Raw genomic sequence first — 21,614 nt, forward strand, 5'->3', positions numbered from 1 at the left:
ATGGTGCATGCTCATAATGCTGCGTTATGTGATGAAAACTCATTTGTACACCTATGAAGGTACACATAAAGACAATGGCTGGACTACTTCCAGGTCCATCACAGGAGCTATCAACCCATCAACAGTCCATATCCACAAAGACAGAAGAGTGCAGCAGCAGGTGAGAACCCAAATTACAGACTCCCAGGAAGCAAATAACCTGACTGCGTCATTCAGGGCTGTCCCACTGGAGGCTTGTACATACTGTCCTGTGTTGAAACCTGTAAAGGTAAGTAAGTGGGAACTGTTCTCTGTCTTACATTAATGGTAGAGAGATTTTCTGCTTAGAGCATGGGACACATTATAGTATGCAGAGAAAGAGCTATGAGGGTTGTACTGTGCTTATTACACAGACAGGGAACCAGAAGGACTGTGACAGGCTTGAGGTGTGGGCCCATGTCAACCTCATGAAGTTCAGCAGGGCCAAGTGCAAGGTCCTGTACCAAGGTCAGCACAATCTCAAGCACAGCTATGGGCTGGGCAAAGAATGGTTTGAGAGCAGCCCTGAGGAAAGGGATTTGGGACTGCCAGTTGATGAAAGATTCGACATGAGCCAGCAGCGTACGCTTCCACCCATAAGGCCAACTGTATCTTGGGTTGCATCAAGAGAAGTGTGACCAGCAGGTCGAGAGAGGTGGTTCTGCCTCTCTACTCTGCTCTTGTGAGAACCCACCTGGAGTACTGCGTTCAGTTCTGCAGCCCCTAACTCATGAAGGATGTGGAGCTGTTGGAGTGGGTCCAGAGGAGGGCCACAAAGATGATCAGAGGGCTGGAGCACCTCCCCTACAGGGACAGGCTGAGAGAGCTGCAGCTCTTCAGCCTAGAGAACAGAAGGCTCCAAGAAGACCTTATAGCAGTCTTCCAGTACCTGAAGGGGGCCTACAGGAAAGCTGCGGAAGGACGTTATATAAGGACATGTACCAGCAGGATGAGGGGAAATGGTTTTAAACTGGAAGAGGGTCGATTTAGACTAGATATCAGGAAGAAATTCTTTACTGTGAGGGAAGTGAGACACCGGAACAGGTTGCCCAACGAAACTGTGAATGCCCCCTCTGTGGAAATATTCAAGGCCAGGCTGGATGGGGCTTTGAGCAACCTGGTCTAGTGGGAGTTGTCCCTGCCTACAGCAGGGGTGTTGGAACTAGGTGATCTTAAGGGTCCCTTCCAACCCGAACCATTCTATGATTCTGTAACCAAAGGCATGAATATGGAGGGGCTGAGATGATTTGAGGAGGAACAAGTTTGGGAAAATAGGTCTTACTTTTCCAGGAGCCAATGACTGGGGAGACTGAGATCTGGGATCACATACTGGGCAACCTGTCTAAGCCACACTGCTGAAGGAATCCATCTTGTACATATAAATACATTAGTCTCACTAGAGAACTTCCAACATGCTCAGCCAAAGAGGTTAGAAGAATGAGGTTGTTGGTGCCATGTGCATGTGCGTGCTCTGTGTGTCTGCCATCTGCGTAGCCAGTCATACATATGTGTACATATTTTTATGTGCAGTGTATACACATGCTTGATGTGCCTGTACCCACTGGAAATATATTTTCAGCTTTTCTTTTTGTTGGATATGGGGTCACGAAGCTGCATTTCCTAGTACCAGTGTTCCCGTTTCCTGGATAGTTGAAGAAGGATGTGAAAGCTCCTTTTCTAATGAATATTTTGACCTTTTCAAATAAGAGGAGCACCAGTTGTTTTCAGCACTTTCTTAGTCAGAAAGGGCATAGTTTAAATCCAAGAAGTCCTGGATCAACATTGCTACAGGTTTTCTAGGAACTTCATAAAAGATGAATATAATGAATTCTGGGAAGGTAGGTTGTTGTTGTCCAGTGGAACAGATGGGGGATGTGTGCTTAAAAATGTTTTCCAGATATGTGGTATTTTCAGAGATGTTTGGGTGCTTTGTTCTTTTGCAAATTATGAGAACTCAGGGTTGAGAAAATAATGTACAGCAATGGATAGCTCCGGGGCAGGATTTGGCAGCTTAAGTGGAGGCTGATAGGCAGAATCTCTCAGTTTGTAAAACATCCTTAGCATAAGCTTGGAGAAATTTTTATGTATCATCCTGTCAGCAAAGCCTTTGTTTTTTGCCATCAACACTCTTGTCTCAACTAGCCTTTGTTACCTGCCATCTGTTTGGATCCAGAGTCCTGGCTTGGACCCATCATTATTGCTTTGAATATGCAGATGCTGCCTGCTTAACGAAGATGAATCTCTGGTGCACAGTAGCATAAAATATATATACTACTCTTGTCACATAAAATACTGCCTCAGGAATGTATAGCAGAGCAAAATAGACTCCTAGTTTTTCCTCTTTTTCAATCATATATAGATCTTTAGGTAATTTCCCCTTCTCTGAGAAGACTCTGTTAATGTCCTTGCTGGTCCAGTTACATTTTTTTCTTTATTAGAATGAAATATTTTTTCAGTCTTCAGAGTTTGTGGGTATGTGCAGTGCTCAGAACTGACAATGTCAGGCAGTAGTCAATTTGAGGATAACGGAGGATTAGAAGGAGTTTCTGCCACTCTCATCTGAGAACTACAATAAACTTGATTTTTTGTATTCTGAGACTGTCTGTTGGAACTAAAATCAAAGAAAAGGGAGAAAAGTGCTCAGTTTTGGTGTCAGCTGTAGTTTCTGAAGCTTTTTGTACAGAATCATAGAATTCTTTGAGTTGGAAGGGACCTCTGAAGGTCATCTAGTCCAGCTCCTCTGCAATGAACAGAGGCACCTACAGCTAGATCAAGTTGCTCAGAGTCCCATCCAGTCTGAGCTAAACATATATGTATATCTATATCAAGTCATGCATTTACCCTGCAAGATCTTTCTACTTTACCATCTTTGATTTGCAGGAAAGAATAATTTCCATCTGTAAGGGACTTAATCAATGAAAAATTAACGAGATAAGTTGCTAAAAAAAGAGTTCAATTATTTTTCAACAAAAAGTCTTTTATTGCTCAGAGGACTTTGAGGCTAACATGTATATTGCATGACTTGACAATGCCAGGATGAAGGGAGATAGGAGCAAAAAAAGACAGAGACATTTTTTTAATTGTTTTAGAAATAAAAAGTAAATGCCTTGATTCCATGAATGAAACACCTCTGCTCTGAGTTAAGATAGATAAAGCATTTTCTGTTTTCAGTAGGAAAATTAGAAATGTTTATCTATTTAAGGGACAAGGGAGATTATTTTCTTCTCCAGCTTTTTGAGGCAGGATGCTTGTTTATGCAAAACTGCCTTAGGATGTGCTTAAAGCAAATCCTGATTATTTATTGTAAAAAAGTCTTCAATAGAGCCTGACAGTATGCCTCCAGACATCAATATTTAATACTGAAACTGAAGGCCCTGTGTGAAAGACAAGAGTACCAGAATTAAAAGCAATAGAACAACAAGCACCTCTATCTTAAAGAAAAAAAAAATTCTCTTGCTGCCTTTTCTTATCTACTTGAATATTGTTTTCTGTTTTCAGTACAGTTTCAGTGGGTGCAAAGACTATATTAGTCCTGAGGATCAAAGGTATGGATTTACATTGAAAAAATAATCTATCCGTGAATTAATTGCTCTGGTCCACATATTTTGAATAATTTCACAGACCTACAGATAACAATAGACTCATGCAAGGTGATCCAAAGTTTATGGAACCATTATTTATTTTTTTTAGGTGGAAGGAAACAGGATAATCATACAGTGAGATAAAACTAACTACAGGAATTCGGAGCGTACATCTCAGTTTTAAGCAAATATATAAAGGAAAAGTATTATCAGTAGATGAGTCTATCACTGATAACTCAATGATATTTCTCTGTGATTTGCACATCATCATAGTAACAGTGCAGCTCTTGATTGTGCTATGGTAATGATGTATTTTGTTGTAACAAGTGTAAGATTTTGGGTTATAATATGTTAAGACTTGACCACTGGCCCATTCCAGTACCTGAAGAAGAATACATTTCAGCACTATTTCCTAATGTTATCCTAAAGTTACTGCTGTTTATAACCAGACAGTATTTTTATGATGCCTACCATCCCAGAAAAATGCAGTTCAACAGGAGAAGTTGTGTGAAAGAAGAATTTTGCGAATGAAAATTTTCAGAAAAGTTGTACCACATTATAGATACAATCAGTTAAGAAACAGAAGGCTTAAACTGATGACTCAATTAGCTGAGGTGCTGAACTTTCTTAAGTTTACCTTCTGCAAGAAAATAATGTCTTGTCAAACTGTAATTACATATAAAGGGACACTTAGAATATGAATATCTATGAGCATAAATAAATGATCAAGCTAAACTAATGTGGAGAAATTATCATTAAATAAAGGGAGAAGAACAGGTGCTCGCAGAAGCAAGCTCCTTTTTCTAAGACTGGATTTCAGACTACACTGAGATAGAATCTGCATTTGATTTTTGATGTAACGGTTAAGCATAAGTAATAATAATATAAATAATATCAATATTAAAAAGTCTTTGCCTTGAAAGGAAGACCATCTCAATAGTTCAAAACATTCCAAATGTTAAGAGAATTAACTGCCAGGTTTTTATCTTTAGGGTGTCTTTACTCAAAGCATGGCTGGCTGGAAATAGGAAGAAAAATATGTTATATTCTTTAGTCCAAAAATGACAATCAAAGTATTTACATTCCAAGATGAGCAAATACAAATACTACATTAATCAGAAAACAGAGAATAGCTAAATTGCACTCTGTAACAGGTATTTATAAAGACCAACTCTCAGTGGAAAAGATTTGTGAGTTTTCAGAAAGCTAATCAAATATAACCAATGCCGTGTGTTTTTCATATACACTTTAAATAAAGAATTGTGATTAAAGCATTTGCTAATGCTTATTTTAAAATATTTGTTTCAAAAATTATGCTAATGAGTTTGAATCTTGCCAGAATTTTAAATTTGGCTGGTATATTTCAGGTTTCAGTGAATGCTAAAAAATGTGTTTGGTGTCAAAGAAGATGATGTACTGCACAGAGAGGGACCCAGCTGCTGGGGACAGGCACCTGAGCAGGTTGGTGGTGGCAGGAGGTGCTGGCAATCCTGCTCACAGCAGGATTGACTAATGTGGGTGTCCTTGGCTGATATGGGCAATGCTACGCACCAGCAGAAAAGGAGTTATCAGAATGCACTGAGATAAGGAGGTAGATTTTCCCTTGTGCTCTGTTGTGACTTCTGAAGAACTGCCGGTGAACAATACATATAGAAATTTAAAGCTCTGTAGGAAAAATTCTTTAGTTTTATGGCCACAGGATAAATTATCTATGTTCTTCTCCACCTTTAACGTCTAGTGTGTTACCTTTGCATTTTCTGGGTTTCTAGGTTTTGCACTTAAAACAACAGAAAAATTTTAAACTCAGCATCACTTTTTTTGCTTTTTTGCCCTTTCCACCCTCAAAAATTCATTATTATATGACAAATTGAATCCATACGACTTTAAGTCCAGTGGCAGAAGGATGCACTGCATCAATTCAGAGCTGTTTTTCAGGTGTCACAGAGTAGCTGGGTTTCCACTTGGTCGAACTGGAGAGTGCCAGTTTACGTCAGATTGATGAATTATGTAAAACCTGGTTTCCTTATGTATTATTAATCACTCCAAACAAAAGAAGACATTTTAATTAATTTGTGATGATTTTTTCCTGTTATCTTCAACATTACTTATTCAAATTAAAGTCTCCTATTCTGAAGACCTGCACCTTGTTAAAAAGTGAGACTTTGTGAAAAGTGTTGAAAGATTCGGAAATGTATACAGAAGTCCTTACATATATAGCAAAATACAGAACCTAAGGTGATAATTCTGAAACAGCAGCAAGGAACCCTTTACCCACAACATATTACACTGAAAGTAACTTAATTGCCTGAAAGCTTCACAGGATGAGTGTCTGTACAATTATATACAGTTATGTCCGGAAATCGTACCTGCATTTTTAATTCTTGTTTGTTGAAAGTATAAAAATATATAGAGGGGTGGAATGGGGCAGTAGATGCTATAACATAAAACTTGTTATTAATTTAACAATTCCATACAGGTGCATTAAAAACTTTTCAGTGCTTCAATGTGCCTCAGTCTGCAATATTGCTTTATTTCAGTTTCTTATCTGTGTGTATATATTGATGAACATTTTTGAAAAGTAGTAGTATTAGAGATCATTCATCATGTGAGCAAAATTTAAAATACCTGTGCTGCCAAATATCCTTCACTGTGATAAAGCCTTACAGTGGGATTTAGTTTCAATGTGAACAGCAGTACACAATAGACAAACTGAGGTTTACTCCTAGCCAGAGGCACAAATTAAGTCCCTGAATTTTACTATTTTACTATTAAGATCAAGTTTTTCTTTACTGCCATTCTCTTTCCTTCCTTTTCTCACTGAATATGTGATTAAACAGAGTCTGGTGTGCTTGTTATCTCCTTTTGTCTTGGTCACATGCAAAGGAAAACTGCACTTTTTGTGTAAATATGTGGTAGTAAAGTTGTCTTACAAGGTTGAACAGTGCAGATGGGATTAGTTGTCCCTCTTTGTACTGATAGCTAGTTATGAATAACTGGAAATAAGAATCTGCTTTGTATCAGCTGAGGTTCCTAAGCAAAAGATTTTTATAAAGTGAGTTAGTGTTGACATGGCTTCCCTCTCTCACTGATGATACACAGAATAATTCCTGTTGTATTATACTGGCAAAAAAATTGTGCATAAAATCAAGCTAATTGACTTCAGTGGGAAGTGTGTGTACTTGAACATCTCTGAAAGTTAATATGCTCCATTTAGGTTAGGAGACTACACTTAAACTGTTCTACTTAAGATTTTTTCCTCTTATTCAGCTTTTATTAAGATTTTGTCTCTTATTCAGGAATGAAACACAAAGCCAGAAGGCTGAATTCCCCTCTGGATGACACCAGCACAAAGACTCTGAATTCAGGTGTGTTGATACCAGTGAAGAAGTTCAAGAAGACCAAGTGCTGGGTCCTGCAGTTCAGCCACGACAACCTCAGGTATGATTATAGGCTTAGGGCAGAGTGGCTGGAAGACTCTGGAAGAAATGGACCTGTTGTGTTGGTCGATGCTTGGCTAAATGTGAGCAAGCAGTGTGACCAGGTAGACAAGGGGCCGATAGCATCCTCGCTTGCATCAGAAATAGTGTTGACAACAGGAGCAGGGAAGCGATCGTCCCTCTGTACTCTGCCCTGGTGAGGCAGCACCTTGAGAACTGTGTTCAGATTTGCACCTCTCGCTACCAGAAGGACATCAAGGAGCATGTCTGGAGAAGGACAACAAAGCTGGTGAGGGATCTGGAGCACAAGTCTTATGAGGAGCGGCTGAGGAAAATGGGGCGGTTTAGTTTGGAGAAGAGGAGGCTCTCAGGGAAAAACTTATCACACTCTACAACTACCTGAAAGTTTGTGGCAAGTTGGGTTTCATCCTTTACTCCCACATAACTAGCAACAGGACTAGAGGCAATGGCCTCAAGTTGTGCCAGGGGAGATTCAGGTTAGATATTAAGAAAATTTATTGAGTCACCATCCATTTGATGTTGTATTAAGAGATGTGGTTTAGGGGGGAGATACTGGTAGTAGGTGGTCTGTTGGTCTAGATGATCTTGGAGGTCTTTTCCAACCTTGGTGATTCTATGATTCTATGACTTCAAGAAAATGCCAGAATCAAGTGAAAGATGCGTTGTTCCTTTGGGAGTTTGCTCACTTGGGGCACAGGCATAGGTATACCTTATATCTAATGTATGACTTTTTGAATAATTTGGGGACAAAAAAAGATTTCTGTATTTACAATAAAACTAGTTTTTCTGAAAGGTGCTTCAGATATACTACAAGGTCATTTTGATTTACAATAAATACCATTAAGATAATGAACTTCAAGGTTTACTTGAAAACTCTCAAAATTTTGTAATACACTTCCCCTAATTTACAAGTGTTAAGTGACTGGGGTTTGATGATCTGAAGGATTTTTCAGAAAGCTCCACAGCATAAGAAAGATTTTCTGATCATCTAATAACTGTACTTTTGTGAATCATGCAAGCCTATGCTTTCTTTTATAAATAAATTACTTTGTTCATATCAAAAACACCCTCTCTTTGTATCTCTTTTCAAATGCATGCTGCACCATAGTAAACAAAATATGTTGCCTATGGCAGGGTATTGGATATGCACAATAGAATATGATTATGTATGATGAGGTTTGGCTCAATGGAATGTATACAGGACTGCACTACAAATTAAACAGAACCCTCTATTTTATGAGAAGGAGGTATTGTTTTCTAAATGGGATGCTGAAAAAGCATTATCGTGAATGTTAATATGTTTTAGAAAATGAGGCAAAAAATGCTATCCCTAAATTTGTTCTGTTGGGAAAAACAAGAAGAAACTTCTATCTAAACTTTAAAACTTAAATTAGGTGTACAAGAAATTGTCATTAGTTATTCTCTCAAGTGTTCTAAGATTAGAATTAGGAAGAAAACTTCATTTTTTTTCTAAAAGAAACCATACAGAAATACCAGTCTATGCTTCCTCCAATCAAAGATTTCTCCTTACGATTATGCATCAGCGTACTCCATGCCTCCAGCTGTTAAATCATTTGATATATCATTGTGGAATTGTAGAAGAATGATGCCTATCCATCCTCACTATGTAAGAAATACTGTTTGTATGTTTGAAGATGTGTCATTCTGAGCCACTGACATCTGGAAAAGTTCTCCGGGGAAACACAACATATTCTTTTCTTATTATTCTAGTCTTTCTGAAAACATTTCCTAAAGACATTGTTAGAGACAGAATTTAGGCTAGAAGAAACTTTGATCTTATTCAGAGTGACTCAATCTGATTATAGTCACTGACAAGGGAGACTACAGTTTTGTACATTTTTGTGGCTGGCTGTCATGTTTTCATGACATTTTACTGATGTTTTTATATACCCATTTACTACTTTCATGTAAACACTCACTAATAAAATGATGGCTTACAGCACAAAAAACATTTTTCATTTCAAAGCTTATTTGTGCTTATTCATCTTCTCTCACAGCTCTTTCTCAAAGGTTTCTACATCATTCTTACAGTTGAAAACTGTCCTTAGTACTATCGTGCTCAAATAGTGAGTTTACCAGTGCTATCCGGAGTGGCAATGTTGTCCTGCCTCTCCTTGATGCCTCTTTCTTTCCAATACAGGTGTGTTTTCAGTCTGTTTTGTAAAGTGCTGTAGAGAGTGTTTATGATGAATTATCTGCCCGTGAGGACACTGGAGTGTTCCCTGAGTCACTGCTATCCCAGATGGCCTGTTGCACTAGTCTTATCTGTGTTGACTGTGGCAGAGAAAATTCTTCACCAGATACCTCATGATGTGAGTCTGACATATGCACTAGAGATGGTAAAAATTGCTGGATGTAGAAACAAGGAAAGATTTTCCCCAGTCAGAGTAACAAACCAATGATTCATTGTTTTCTTCTGCTATGATAAAAGCTATGGCAACTTGGACTCTTGGACATCTTTCACCAGTTATTTTCCCTACCATTACCAAGATCTCATGCGTAAGTGGCACTTTGGCTTCCTTTTTTATCTGTCATAATACAAATAGCTAAAACTTGAAAGGGCCTGAAATGCTTTGGTATAATTAAAGCCTTTGGTCTTATTGTGATGAAACTCAGCTGTACTTGTATTTCCTGTAATTAAACGATTTCAGACACATGGTCTGAGAACTTTTAAAAATGCATTTATATTTTAATTTCTTTAAATTATTAAATCTCTTTATGAGGAAAAAATGGATCTTGAATAAATATTGAAACATAGCTACTCGTTTCTTCCTAGACGCTACATTTTTTGAAGATTGATTGCATGTTTACTCCTTAACCAAATATTCTTGAACTTTTTTCCTAACTTTGTATCCATAATGTATATCTCATCTGGTCTTTATCTCACAGCTGTGAGATAAAGCAAAAGAGACCATGTTAATGATTTTAATTAAGGATGATATTTTCTCTTCTAAATTATTTTGAGATAAAGATTACACAGCATATGCTCTTTTGATCTATCTGCAGAAACAGCGAGCTGTGTAGTCTGCTGTCAAGATAATTTAAATCAGAATCAGTGAGCCTCTGAGAGATATAAGAGAGCCAAAGATCATGATAGAAATGGGTGGTAGGAATAACTAAAGTGGGGCACACCTGGCTTAAGTGCTCAGAAAAGATGGTTTCTGAACCCTCTTGAATACTCTATCCCTCAACTGGAGTACTGTGTTGAGTTCTGGGCTGTCCAGTACAAGACACATAGACATATCAGAGAGAATCCAGTAGTCCCTCAAGGATGATGAAGGGTCTTATCTCTCTGCAAGGAAAGGCTGAGCCTGGACTATTCAGCCTGGAGAAAGGGTTTGGGGAATAACATTTTGTGACTCCATCTATGACAGGGTTACAGTGTTGGTGGATATGGGAAAAACAACTGACATCATTTACCTGGGGTTGTTCAAAACATTTGACACTATCCTGCATGGCATCCTTGTCTTTAAATTGGATTGATACAGATTTGAAGGATGGACCGTTCCATGAGTGAGGAATTGGCTGCACGGTTGCACGCAAAGAGTTGTGGTCAAAGGTTCAACGAAGGTCAGTGATGAGTGGCAGTCCTCAGGGGTCAGTATTGGAACTGGCACTATTTAAAATCTTTGTCATTTACATGGACACTGCTATTGAGTGCTCTCTCAGCAAGTTTGTGGAAGACACCAAACTGCATTGTGTAGTCAGCACTCTGGAGGGTAGGGATGCCATCCAGAAGGACTTTGACAGGCTTGAGAAGTGAGCCCATTAAAACTCAGTGTAGTTCAAAAAAGGCAAGTGCAAGGCCCTGCACCTGGGCTGGGGCAATCCCAAGCACAAATACAGGCTGAGAGGCGAATAGATCAATAGCAGCTCTAAGGAGAAGGGCTGTATTGATAAGACAAGGGATAAGAGCTTTAAACTATAAGAGGATAAATTTAGATTAGAAATTAGGAAGAAATTATTTCCTCAGACATTGAGGAGGCATTGGAACTGGTTGCATAGGGAAATGATGTGTTCCCTATCCCTGGAAGTGTTCAAGGCCAGGTTCAGTAAGGCTTCAAGCAACCCAGTTAGTGAAATGTGGAAAAGAATTGAAAGTGGGGTTCCTTCCAACCCATACCATTAAATGATTGTATTATTCTGCAATCTTCTCAATGCTTAACTGAAAGGAGGGTGTAAAGAAGCAAGGCTCTTTTCAGTGTTCCCATATCCAGGACAAGAGGCAGTGGGCACAAACTGGAACACAAGAATTTTGGTGAGAACATCAGGAACAAAACATCAGGAAGCACTTCTGTACTGTGTCAGTAACAGGGCACTAGCACAGGTTGCCTAGAGACTAGAGAGACTGTGGAGTCTCTCTCCTTGGAGATTCTCAAAAGCCATTTGGACATGTTTTGGGCAACTGGCTATAGGTGTGCCTGCTGGACTAGTGGGTTTAAACAAGATTACACCCAGAGTTTCCCTCCAATATCAGCCTCTTTATTAATTTATTTATTTGTTTTTGTGCGATTCATTTTGAGGCCAGTTTATCACTTACGAGATTAAATATTTCATGTCAAAGCAATTTTTTTAACATTTAGTGCCTGAGTATGAAATCTATAGTAGTGGCCTCAGAAAAATGTAGTAATTGCTTTGTCTGAGCTCCTATATTTAAAAAAGTATATAGGGGAGTTTTCTGCTGTTCCATTTTATGATCTTGCTGAAAAAGCACATCATTCTTGTGCTTTGTTTAGGAGTTCTGTGGAATTAATGTCCTCTAACTTCATTGCTGCCTATATCCCTTTAAGTTTTCGTTAGTCTTATAGCTTCTGACTATCAGATCTCACATGATTGGACATGATTTTTGTCCAACTGTCAGCATCAGCTTATATAAACACCTACTCCTTTCAAGCAGGCATCTCTAAATTAGATATATACATGTATTATTTTATATTTACCAATCTGCACATTGGCAAAAATATTTTTCACTATATAGTGAATCTGTCTAGTTTCATTGCCGTTATACATGTCCAACATATATAGTATGGAAATTAATCTTACTAATAGCTAAGCAAATAAGAGAAAATACTTTTTCTAAAAAAAATCAGATTGGTTGCAAAAAGAGAGGAAAAATCAGCATAAAATATAGATTCGAACTTATTTAGGTCATCCACTTGGCTGAAGGCAAAAAGATATACCAGCAGGCTTAAAAAAAAAAAAAAAAAAAAGAAACAACCTAACAAATGAATGGTAGGGAGATAAAAAATGCACCTTGAGAAACAGGGTTAATCATAAATAATACACCAAAGCTATTTGAGCAATCTTTGGATGGAGTTAAAAGACAGAGGACTTGACATTGTAAATTGGTTAACACTGGGCATTAGTGGGAGCATAACTGGAACCTACATGTTCAATTCTGGGAGCCATATTTTAGTAAAGAAATTATGGAGCATGAAATATCCGAGGCTGAGAGATCAACATGAATGAGAGTTTCAGAGATCTTAATTATAAAAATCACTCAGGTGTGGCCTTTGATATACAGAGTCAAATAAAAGGAAATTGGAAGCCATCTTCTAGAAATATTTTATGGTGAATCTCAAAGACTACAACTGCTACCAAGCAGGGTAGAGTTCCCGGTGAAAGGGTTGTTTTATAGAGTCAAATGAAATCTTTTATCTAACAAGCTATACTGACAAATTCTCTTGTTTTACAGAAGAATAAATAGACTCAAATAAAGATTGAGTAGAAAAGGAGAAATACTGTTTTTACAGATTATTTTCTTAGAATACCTTATTTGTTTAGCAGTATACTCACCAGTCCACTGTTAGCAGTGGTTGAAAACATTTTACAGGCATTATGACTTTTCTGAAGTGTTCATCTTTATATTTGTGACTGCCTCCAAGGATGTCAGTGTGCTCAAAATGACTAGCTAAAGAAAAGAAGGAAGAAAACAAGCTCAGTAAGTGCAGAGATTCTTACCCGCAGAGAAATTACATCAGAGCAAAATGTCACAAAGAGACTCATCAATGCTTCACTTAACAAGAAAAGATAAAAAAAGACCTTACAAATTCAATATAATGGTACTACTAATGCCTGACACTATAGCAACATTAGCATGTAGGCAAAGACTACACCACAACTCCCTTTGCTGTCTGGCATCAGGTAAAATGCAATAAATGCTTCCACTTGCGTATGTCTGTAGTCAGCAAATGATAATAAGATTTACTAGTACTGTATTCACCCCAAAATATACTGAATTTATGTATTCCTTGTAAATTACAAAACAAAAACCAACCAACCAATCATCAACAATTAAAAAAAAAAGCAAAAAAAAATAAAACAAAACCCTAACAAAAAAACCAACCAACCAAAAAAAAAAAAAAGAAGGCAAAACTGCAGAACTAAAGGCTTGAGACCTTCTTTGATGATCCCCAAATTACCTCTGAAGTCAAAATGGAAATGTTCATGCATCCCCAAAAAGCATTTAAACAACCCTCTTGTCAGAACTGAAGCCAGGGGAATTCCTGTAACACATTTACATCATCTGTACTTCATGACAATGTATATTCATAACATTCATCTCAGTGAATGTTCTCTCAAAGATTCATCTTCTCATTCAGCGCAGAATTGCTCTTCAGGTATCTCTTGTTTGCTTCACTGTTACGACCCTCTATCATGGTTGCCTTCTTGCAATTTCTAGTTAACATTATTGTGGAAGAGAGTAGTAATGATTTCTCAAGGGAGTAACCAAGAAAATGGCTTCCTTTGGGTGTACTCCTTTGCTTAGAAGCTGACGTTGTGAAAACTCTGGGAACTCTATATATGAATGAAAGATTTGATTTTCCCTCTCTCCCTCCCCCCCCCCCCCCCCAAAAAAAAAGGCAAATACTACTTACATTCTTTTAAATTTATCTTTAAAAGCTTTACAGTTTTTGTTTTATTTATTTATCTATTTATTCATGAATATAAGCCCTGAGCATCATAGTTTATTAGCAGAGAAAGAAAATTCAAATATTTTTGAGTACCAGAAAGTTCCTTGCATATCTTTTAGAGAGGAACTGATCTAAGTTACCAACTTTCTTTAGCAAATACCCAATTCAATAACTGTAATTAAGATTCTTGATGGAGGAAATAAAGAAAAATCTAGTCCATGTAGAAGTAATCTTTCCAGCTGATTTCCAGGCTTGTTAGCTCAAGCAGAGATGTCAGTGTAGAGAAGGGCAGTAAAACATTGGGACAGAACAATGGACAATCTTTGGATTAAATTCTTGGTTCTACCACACAGGTTTTTTCTGGTTTAAGGTGAGTTTTATTTTGTCTCTGCTTCAGAGTCCCATCTGTAAAATGAGGCTACAGCAACTGAACTATTAATCCCTTTTTAGGAACTGCAGAATTTTGTCAAGTCCGTCTTACATTCTAAGTTACAGTAGCCCATCATGACTGCCTTCTATTACTGTTCTAAGTGACCACAACACAAAATACAGCAGAAAAATATTTAATACAGAACAACCTAAGTGCTACTTCTTCAGGTATCTTGTTAAAGTTTTAAACCATTATCATTTTGAGGTAGTTTGAAAATGTTCATGCTTAGGAGCCTCCCCAAGCAGCTGAACTTATTTCTATGCATGCAAGTGGTAATATATGCAAGAAATTGAATATCAGAGTGATGAAAAATAGGCAAGAAAGGCTGTATAGAAAGCTGTTTGGGGGCAGCATCAATTATGAGCTGGAAATATGTGCCTAGCATTATCAATTTTAAACACAGAAATGTGCATTAACTAGTTATTGATCACAAACCATAATTTCCATGTGTAAGTTCTAATAATAGTATATCATAAATAAATATATTAAATGACCTAAGATGAATGATATTCCTTCTTTTAGAAAAGTAATTTAAGTATTTTCGAGTATACTATTAATATTTTCATTACTCCATGTTGGTCCGAATGTAATATAATATTCTTTTCCTCCACTGCAGATGAATTTAAAGAATTGAATGAATCTGTGTCTGTCTGAGGAAACAGGATTTTGTTCCTATCTGATAAAAACTATTTTAAAAGTTTTACAAGCTAGATTTTCTGAGGCCAGCATCCACCCTTCATGTCTTCCATCTCTGTCCCCACTGCATTCATGCATTATTATCCTGCAAAAGTAACACAAAAAATGCTCATGTTGAACGTCTTCTTTCTTCCCCTCTTTTCTGTTTTGTAGTTCTCTAATACTGATCTGCAAAAGGCCTTGCTGAACCTGTGTTCTTCCTTACAACTGAATGAAGTAGCACGTTCAACTCTGTGTCTTCACAGTTCCGAAGATAACAATGCTGCGTTGCAAGAGAAATGGATTTTTTGAGATTTTCTGCGTCTGAAATTCTAGGGCTACAGATGGTGCTTACTTCTTTTCACTCTCAACCTACAAAGAGGAGCAGTGTCACCTGTCAGTTGCCTATGATTGATAACTTCTTCCACTCATCTCCAAAACTGCAGAATGGTCTCGACGTTCATCATAGTTGAACACTGTTAATTCATATACAAGGAGCTAGCCTTTATAATCATAATTAAAGACAATAGTTTATATTTAATGATAAGTATAGCTTATTAGTGGCTTATTATTTGTGGACTCTGTAGAAAACAAAGTCCTTCCATCCTACACAGAAAGAAATAATAACACCTATTATATGATTTATTGGGTAGTAAAAATTCCCAGCTCGGGCTGTATATGACACTATGGAAGTGTTGAGTGACTAAGAACATTTTTTGCTTTGGGAAATGTGGGGACTAAACTTAGTGTTTAACCTTTCTTACTACTGATGGTCAGAACCACATTAGTTTAGCTAGCCAAGGTGATCTCATGCAGGTACAGTAACCAGATCTTACACTCCATTTCCTGGAGTTGCAGTACTCACTTTTTCTAAATATTTTGTTACACTGCAATCTTGGAACAGGTACCTCCTTTCAGTTACTCCTTCAATTGTCACATTATTCGGATTTCAGATGACACATGGTGGAGAAACAAGACCATAATTTATTCGTTTTCCACACAAAATTTAGCATTATAGCAAATGAGTAATTACAGGTACCACTTTCACACTTTCTTGCTTTTTATTTTTTGTTTCAGTGAAATTACTCCATGTTATGTACAAAGACCTATACAAAGAATTCCTTTCATGTTGAAAACCCAAGTAATTTCCTATGCATTGCTTTTCTGCCTGTGTATGTCTTTTAATGTCAGTGATCACTTAGGTGAAATGTAATGATTGTCATTTGACATTGCTTTGCTAAGGCTGTGGGGGAATCCTAAATGATCTATTTCAGGATCCTGTGGCATGCAACACTCGTGAGTTTCACCAGCTTAGCTCTTTCTGTGTTATAGTTCTCTTCCCATTTTCTCCTCCTCCGTGTACATTATAATAACTCCTCCTCTTGAGCCTTATCACTACTTCTTCAGATCCTTTTTGTCCCTCTCCTTGCTTCCAGCATTAATTTTCATGGTTGTGCTATGCTAAATTTTCTGCTTCTTATATATAGTCACCTTCACTCCTCCTCCTTTCTCTCTTCAGCAGAAAGAAACGGCCATTTTTACTCTGCACTGAAATTTGCATTCCACATTGACAGACTTATCTCTGGTTAAATATGTGCATGTCTTTTTTTTTTTTTTTTAATGAGCTCTTCCATGTTATCTTTTTTTATCTCACTGTGTGTATGAGCTGAAATATGAACTCTGATCTTTTGATTGAGGCCATACTTTGGATTGCAGTCTTAAAATTCAAATTCTCAAGTGTTCCGCTCCTTGCCCCATTTCAGTTTGGATTTTGCCAGCTCTCCCAAACTCTGAATATCAGGTCCTGTCAGCACATGGGAGGATACACTCCAAATTTATTGCAGCCAAGCAATGCTTGTCCTGGAAAATATTAGAGATCTTCAAGAAGCCAGTTTCATGTTCCACAGGTTAAGAAAGAGTGATGTGCTTCTTGTTTCTGAGCATAAATAAGGATCAGTTACAAAAAATGAGCTGAAGAGAAGGGCTGTAGTATAGCACCAACAGGATACGCAAGAATGGCATCAGTAGATAGCCATGTCTTCAGCTGAAGTCAAACAGCAGCATAGAGACAGAATAGGTGGAGCTGGAAATAACTTATACCACTCGAAAATGTAGTGATTGTACATATGTATTCTGAATGCCTGGAGGACTGAAAAATACAAAAGAAACAGAGGAAAAATTCTCTTTTTCCTAGCACTGAGTGTTATTCCTGTGTTTATTTTGCAAAGGCACCTTCCTTGTACTGATAAATGGAGATGAAGAGGACTGAAGAAAGCTGATAACTGAGTTTGTGGTTTCTGCTGGGATGGAAGCAGTTCATAGGACCAATTACATCTAGAAAAAGAATTTAATCTGTGAGTCACAGATGCTCCCAGTTAGATGATTAACACATGCCCTGGACCTAAAAGGCTAACATGAGCTCATTTACTTCCAAAGCACTTCTGAGTTTGATTTGGTAATGGTTAACTTTTCCTGAACTCAAACCTTGTCATGCTGGGCATGAGTGAGTTCTGAGCTACATGTAAGTCATTGTTCTTGTGTTTAATGCAGGATAATGCAGGATGTTATTCAGCCTCCAAAGACTGTGTGGGATTACTCTGCAGGGGATAGAAGTGTCAACAAGAAAGCAAGGAACTGAACTGCTTTGGCAAAAGGACATTAGGGGACAGAGGATATGGTGGGAAGCTTTCTATCCAGCTCTTACAGAACATATTTTTATAACAGCTAGAGAGACTGTCAACAATGTCACAGGTACAGGTGTGTGCCTCCTCAGCTGAGCTGGAATGAAAATGCTTTTCATGACACAGAAAGGAATCAAGGGGCAGGGTCAGAGTGGGTTGAAGGATGATAATTTTCCTTTCAGCAACCTTCCAGCAGTTAGTTCCAGTTTACGTACTGGGGCTAAGCTGAGACATTTAAATATTTTTTTCCTATGTAGCATTGTGCTGAAAAGTCCATATTTTGACAGCAAAGGTTGTGGTTTTTATTTTGGTAGTCTCCTATTATTTTTTTTCTCTAGCTGGAAATTGCATTGAAATCAATATAACTCTATGAAATGTTCCAGCTTCTGTGAAATATTTATTTCAATGAAAATGTATTTAGCTGAAAATGGTCCAGTGAGCTCTAATGAGAACCACATAAAACATTTCTGAACCAGTGAGTCCATTAGGTAGCTCTGAGCTAGATGATCTTTTCTCCTTTATTTGTTATATTCGTGTTTCTAAGATTTGGCATTGACTATATTTTTTCTCCCATAGTGAGATTTTAAGTGACATATTTTAGCTTAGCTCTTGCTCCCTAGAATCAGGATTTTTATTTTCTCTATTTTGGTATGTAGAAGCTTTGTTTGCCTGGAGCATTTCTTTTCAGTGTTGTGTGCACCTCATTCTCTTGGCTTCTTTTTTTTAATACTTTTTTTTTCTTCTTTTTTTCTGATAGTGTTGACATCTTGGCTGCAGAATTTTCCTTGCTTCTTGTAGAAAGACAGAAATTAATTAATCTACTTTCCTAATTGCACAATCAAAATAAATGATGTCCACAAATTAGAAAGCACAGAAATTGCTTTGCATTTTGGATGCCTAGATAATGTCCAACAATAAATTGTTTTCATATGAATTGCATGCTTAATTAATTGCTTTAAAATGATCATGCATTTCTGTGCAAATATATCTATGCTTGCAATTCATAAAAACCAAAGACAAATTAAATTGCCCTTCCACACATACAAGTTATACCCTTGGTGTACCCTGGCTGTGTTTGGTCATCTGCTTTTTCTCCTGCCATGGTGATAAATTTGCATGAGAGCCTTATACTCTGAATTGCCCCTGGGTAGACAATAGATTTCATTTTCTCCTGAACTTCTGACATGGGCGGTTGTGCAATTTGGTTAACTTGAACACATTGTAATATGTCTGATACACAAAAGTCTTTTGGCTTTGAAAAAAAAAGTCATCATGAGAAGCAGAGAATAAAATAAACAGGCTACTGAGGAAATGAAGAAAATGTGTGTGTGGATTTTGATTTGACTTCATTTTTGGTTAAATTAGTAATTTGAGTTATTCATTGGTAGTTTAATCCTACAACAGTGTAGTCTACAAATATCCCTAAGCCAAGTTTACACGTTAGTCTATCTCAATGGGCAGAAGTTAGTTTTTAAGAATTACTATGAAGTCAATAGCTGAAAATGTGTTATCTGCTATCTTCTTATTATTATTAATCAGTAAGTCAAATGATAGGAAATCTCCTGCTAAAGAAGATATTTGGCTTTGTTTCCTGAAAGAAAACTGAACTAAACTGGAAACAAAGCATCAACAGAACTTGAAATGACAAATTTTCTTGTAACACAAACTGCTTTACTTAAAGACAATAAAATTATTTAATCCTTAGGAAACATAACAGTATTTAAGTTATCCTACAGAGACAGTTATTAAATCCTACAGACTACCTATTTGGATTTCTGGATTTACAATTTTTAATTTTGTTTTAGGAAAATCAAGAATGGGTCTGATGGTGCTGTGCTCAAAATTTTTTTTTTCTTTTTCTGAGTAATACGTGTAACTCCTAGCACAGAACATTATTATGTGTACTGAGCTCAGAAAGGGAAACATAGTCTACAGTCTAAGTTTAGAAGTACTCTAAAAAGATAGGTTTTTTAGATCATGTATATGTACAGAACATGAAATACCTCTAGAGATTTTCAAGTGATTTCTTTCCCATGCCCTCTATATTCTCTTTACTTATCAGTATATGTATACATCACTAAATATGAAAAGATCAGCTTGCAGATTTTTGCTAAAACAACAGAAGCTTCTTTTGCAGCTTGACTGGCTCCTTCAGCTGCTGCTGAATAAGCAGCTGCTCCCTTCACATGCTCTGCAGCTGCACCTCCAGCCTTGCTGATGGCTCAGGTGGTCACACTGCTCCTTAGCACATCAGAAGGAGGCTCATGGCTGTGGCTTTTGCGGCGATGACTGCACACAAGGTCGCCAGAGACTCATGTGGTGCTGGGGCTTCTGAGGACATCAGATTGGGAGGATTTGTGCACAGAGGCATGTTCTGCAGTACAGCTAGCAAATGTTGAGGCACAGAGCAAAGTGAGAGGGTAGAAAGAAGTAAAAAGCAGATAAATAAGGCTGTAGGTAGGACTGTGCTCTATGTTAAACCTGGCAAAGTCCTCTCTGGATTTCCAGCATCTGTGGAATTGGCTGAAACCACCTCTAGATTGTGACTTACTCAGTGTTTAAACTCAGAGCCCACCTTAAAGTCAGCCCACCCTAAGTAGATTTGTGGCTAGGATGTCTCTGGGCTTTTGAGCTATTACTTCAAAAGTCGAGGAGCCTGCAGTCCTTTAGTTAATAATAATCAAATCACAGCTATTAGAGTAAGAAAGGATTTGGAGCTTCAATCATCCTCTAAAGTATTTCAAGAGAGTGAGAAAAGAACAGCAGCTCTAGAGGAATGGATGCAGTAGAGAAGTGCACTGAGAAGGAGAAGCTGCTAGCAAAACTTTGCCCAGTGTTGGCAAACTGATGGTGTACAAGACATTCTTTTTATCCATCTTAGAGTATGATTAGGGCATATGGTCACCACAAGAATGTTTTCAAAGTATTAATTGTCAGGTATCAGTGACTGGACAGTAACAGCAAGGAATATGGACATATTATGAAGTCCTGGTCAGTTTTAGGATGACGTACACTCTCTTTCCCAGGCTTTCAGATACTGTAGAAGCATTTGAAAACCGTATTAGTTATCTTTCCTGCAGACACTAAGTGACCTTGCCTGGGTATACATTATGTGAGAGAGCTTTCCAGTTTACTGGGTGAATTTGAGACAGATTTTTTGCCTCCTCAGGATTTTGAGGTTTTATTGCCCTGGCTTTTATAGGAAAAATATGTTTGCAATACTAATTGTGTTAGTATGAAATTAGAATGAAGTTGCTTTGACAAGAAATTTTTAAATTAAGGCAAGATGAGATCATGGAGCCTACCTTCCAGTTCAGTTTCATCCAGAAGAAATTGAGTTCCTGTGCTTGATGTGAGCCAGCAGTGTGTCCTTGCAGCCCAGAGGGCCAACTGTAAACTGGGCTGCATCAGAAAGAGGGGTGGCCGGTCAGGTGATGGAGGTAATTGTCCACCTCTGCTCTGTCCTTGTGCAGCACCATCTGGAGGACTACATCCAGGTTTGACAAGAAAGATGTGAAGCTTTTGGAATGGGCCCAGAGGAGGGCCACAGGAATGGCCAGAGGACTGGAGCACCTCTCCTACAAAGAAAGGCTGAAGGAACTGGGCTTATTCAGCCTGGAGAAGTTTCTTCATGAACTCATTGTGGCCTTCCAATACTTAAAGCTTTAGCAGAAGGAAGACTGACTATTTACACACTCTGAAAGTGATAGAATAAGGGGAGAAAGGTTTTAAACTAGAAGAGAGGAGATTTAGAGTAGATGTTAGGTAGAAATGTACTTGGAGTGTACTGAGGCCCTGGCACAGGCTGTCCAGTGAAGCTGTGGATGTAACATCCC

The 21,614-nt window shown here is 37.8% G+C and overlaps 1 long non-coding RNA gene across 1 annotated transcript in view; it reads right to left on the bottom strand.

Moving 5' to 3' along the window:
• LOC110390121 overlaps positions 1-21,329 on the bottom strand; it is a 53,395-nt gene extending 32,066 nt beyond the window's left edge. The window contains exons 1-2 of the long non-coding RNA XR_002433577.1: positions 21,084-21,329; positions 12,875-12,989 (exon numbers count right to left, since the gene is read on the bottom strand). This is a non-coding gene — a long non-coding RNA (uncharacterized LOC110390121). The remainder of the gene's footprint in view (positions 1-12,874; positions 12,990-21,083) is intronic.

The sequence above is a fragment of the Numida meleagris genome, chromosome Z, assembly GCF_002078875.1.
Source record: "Numida meleagris isolate 19003 breed g44 Domestic line chromosome Z, NumMel1.0, whole genome shotgun sequence".
Classification (NCBI taxonomy): domain Eukaryota; kingdom Metazoa; phylum Chordata; class Aves; order Galliformes; family Numididae; genus Numida; species Numida meleagris.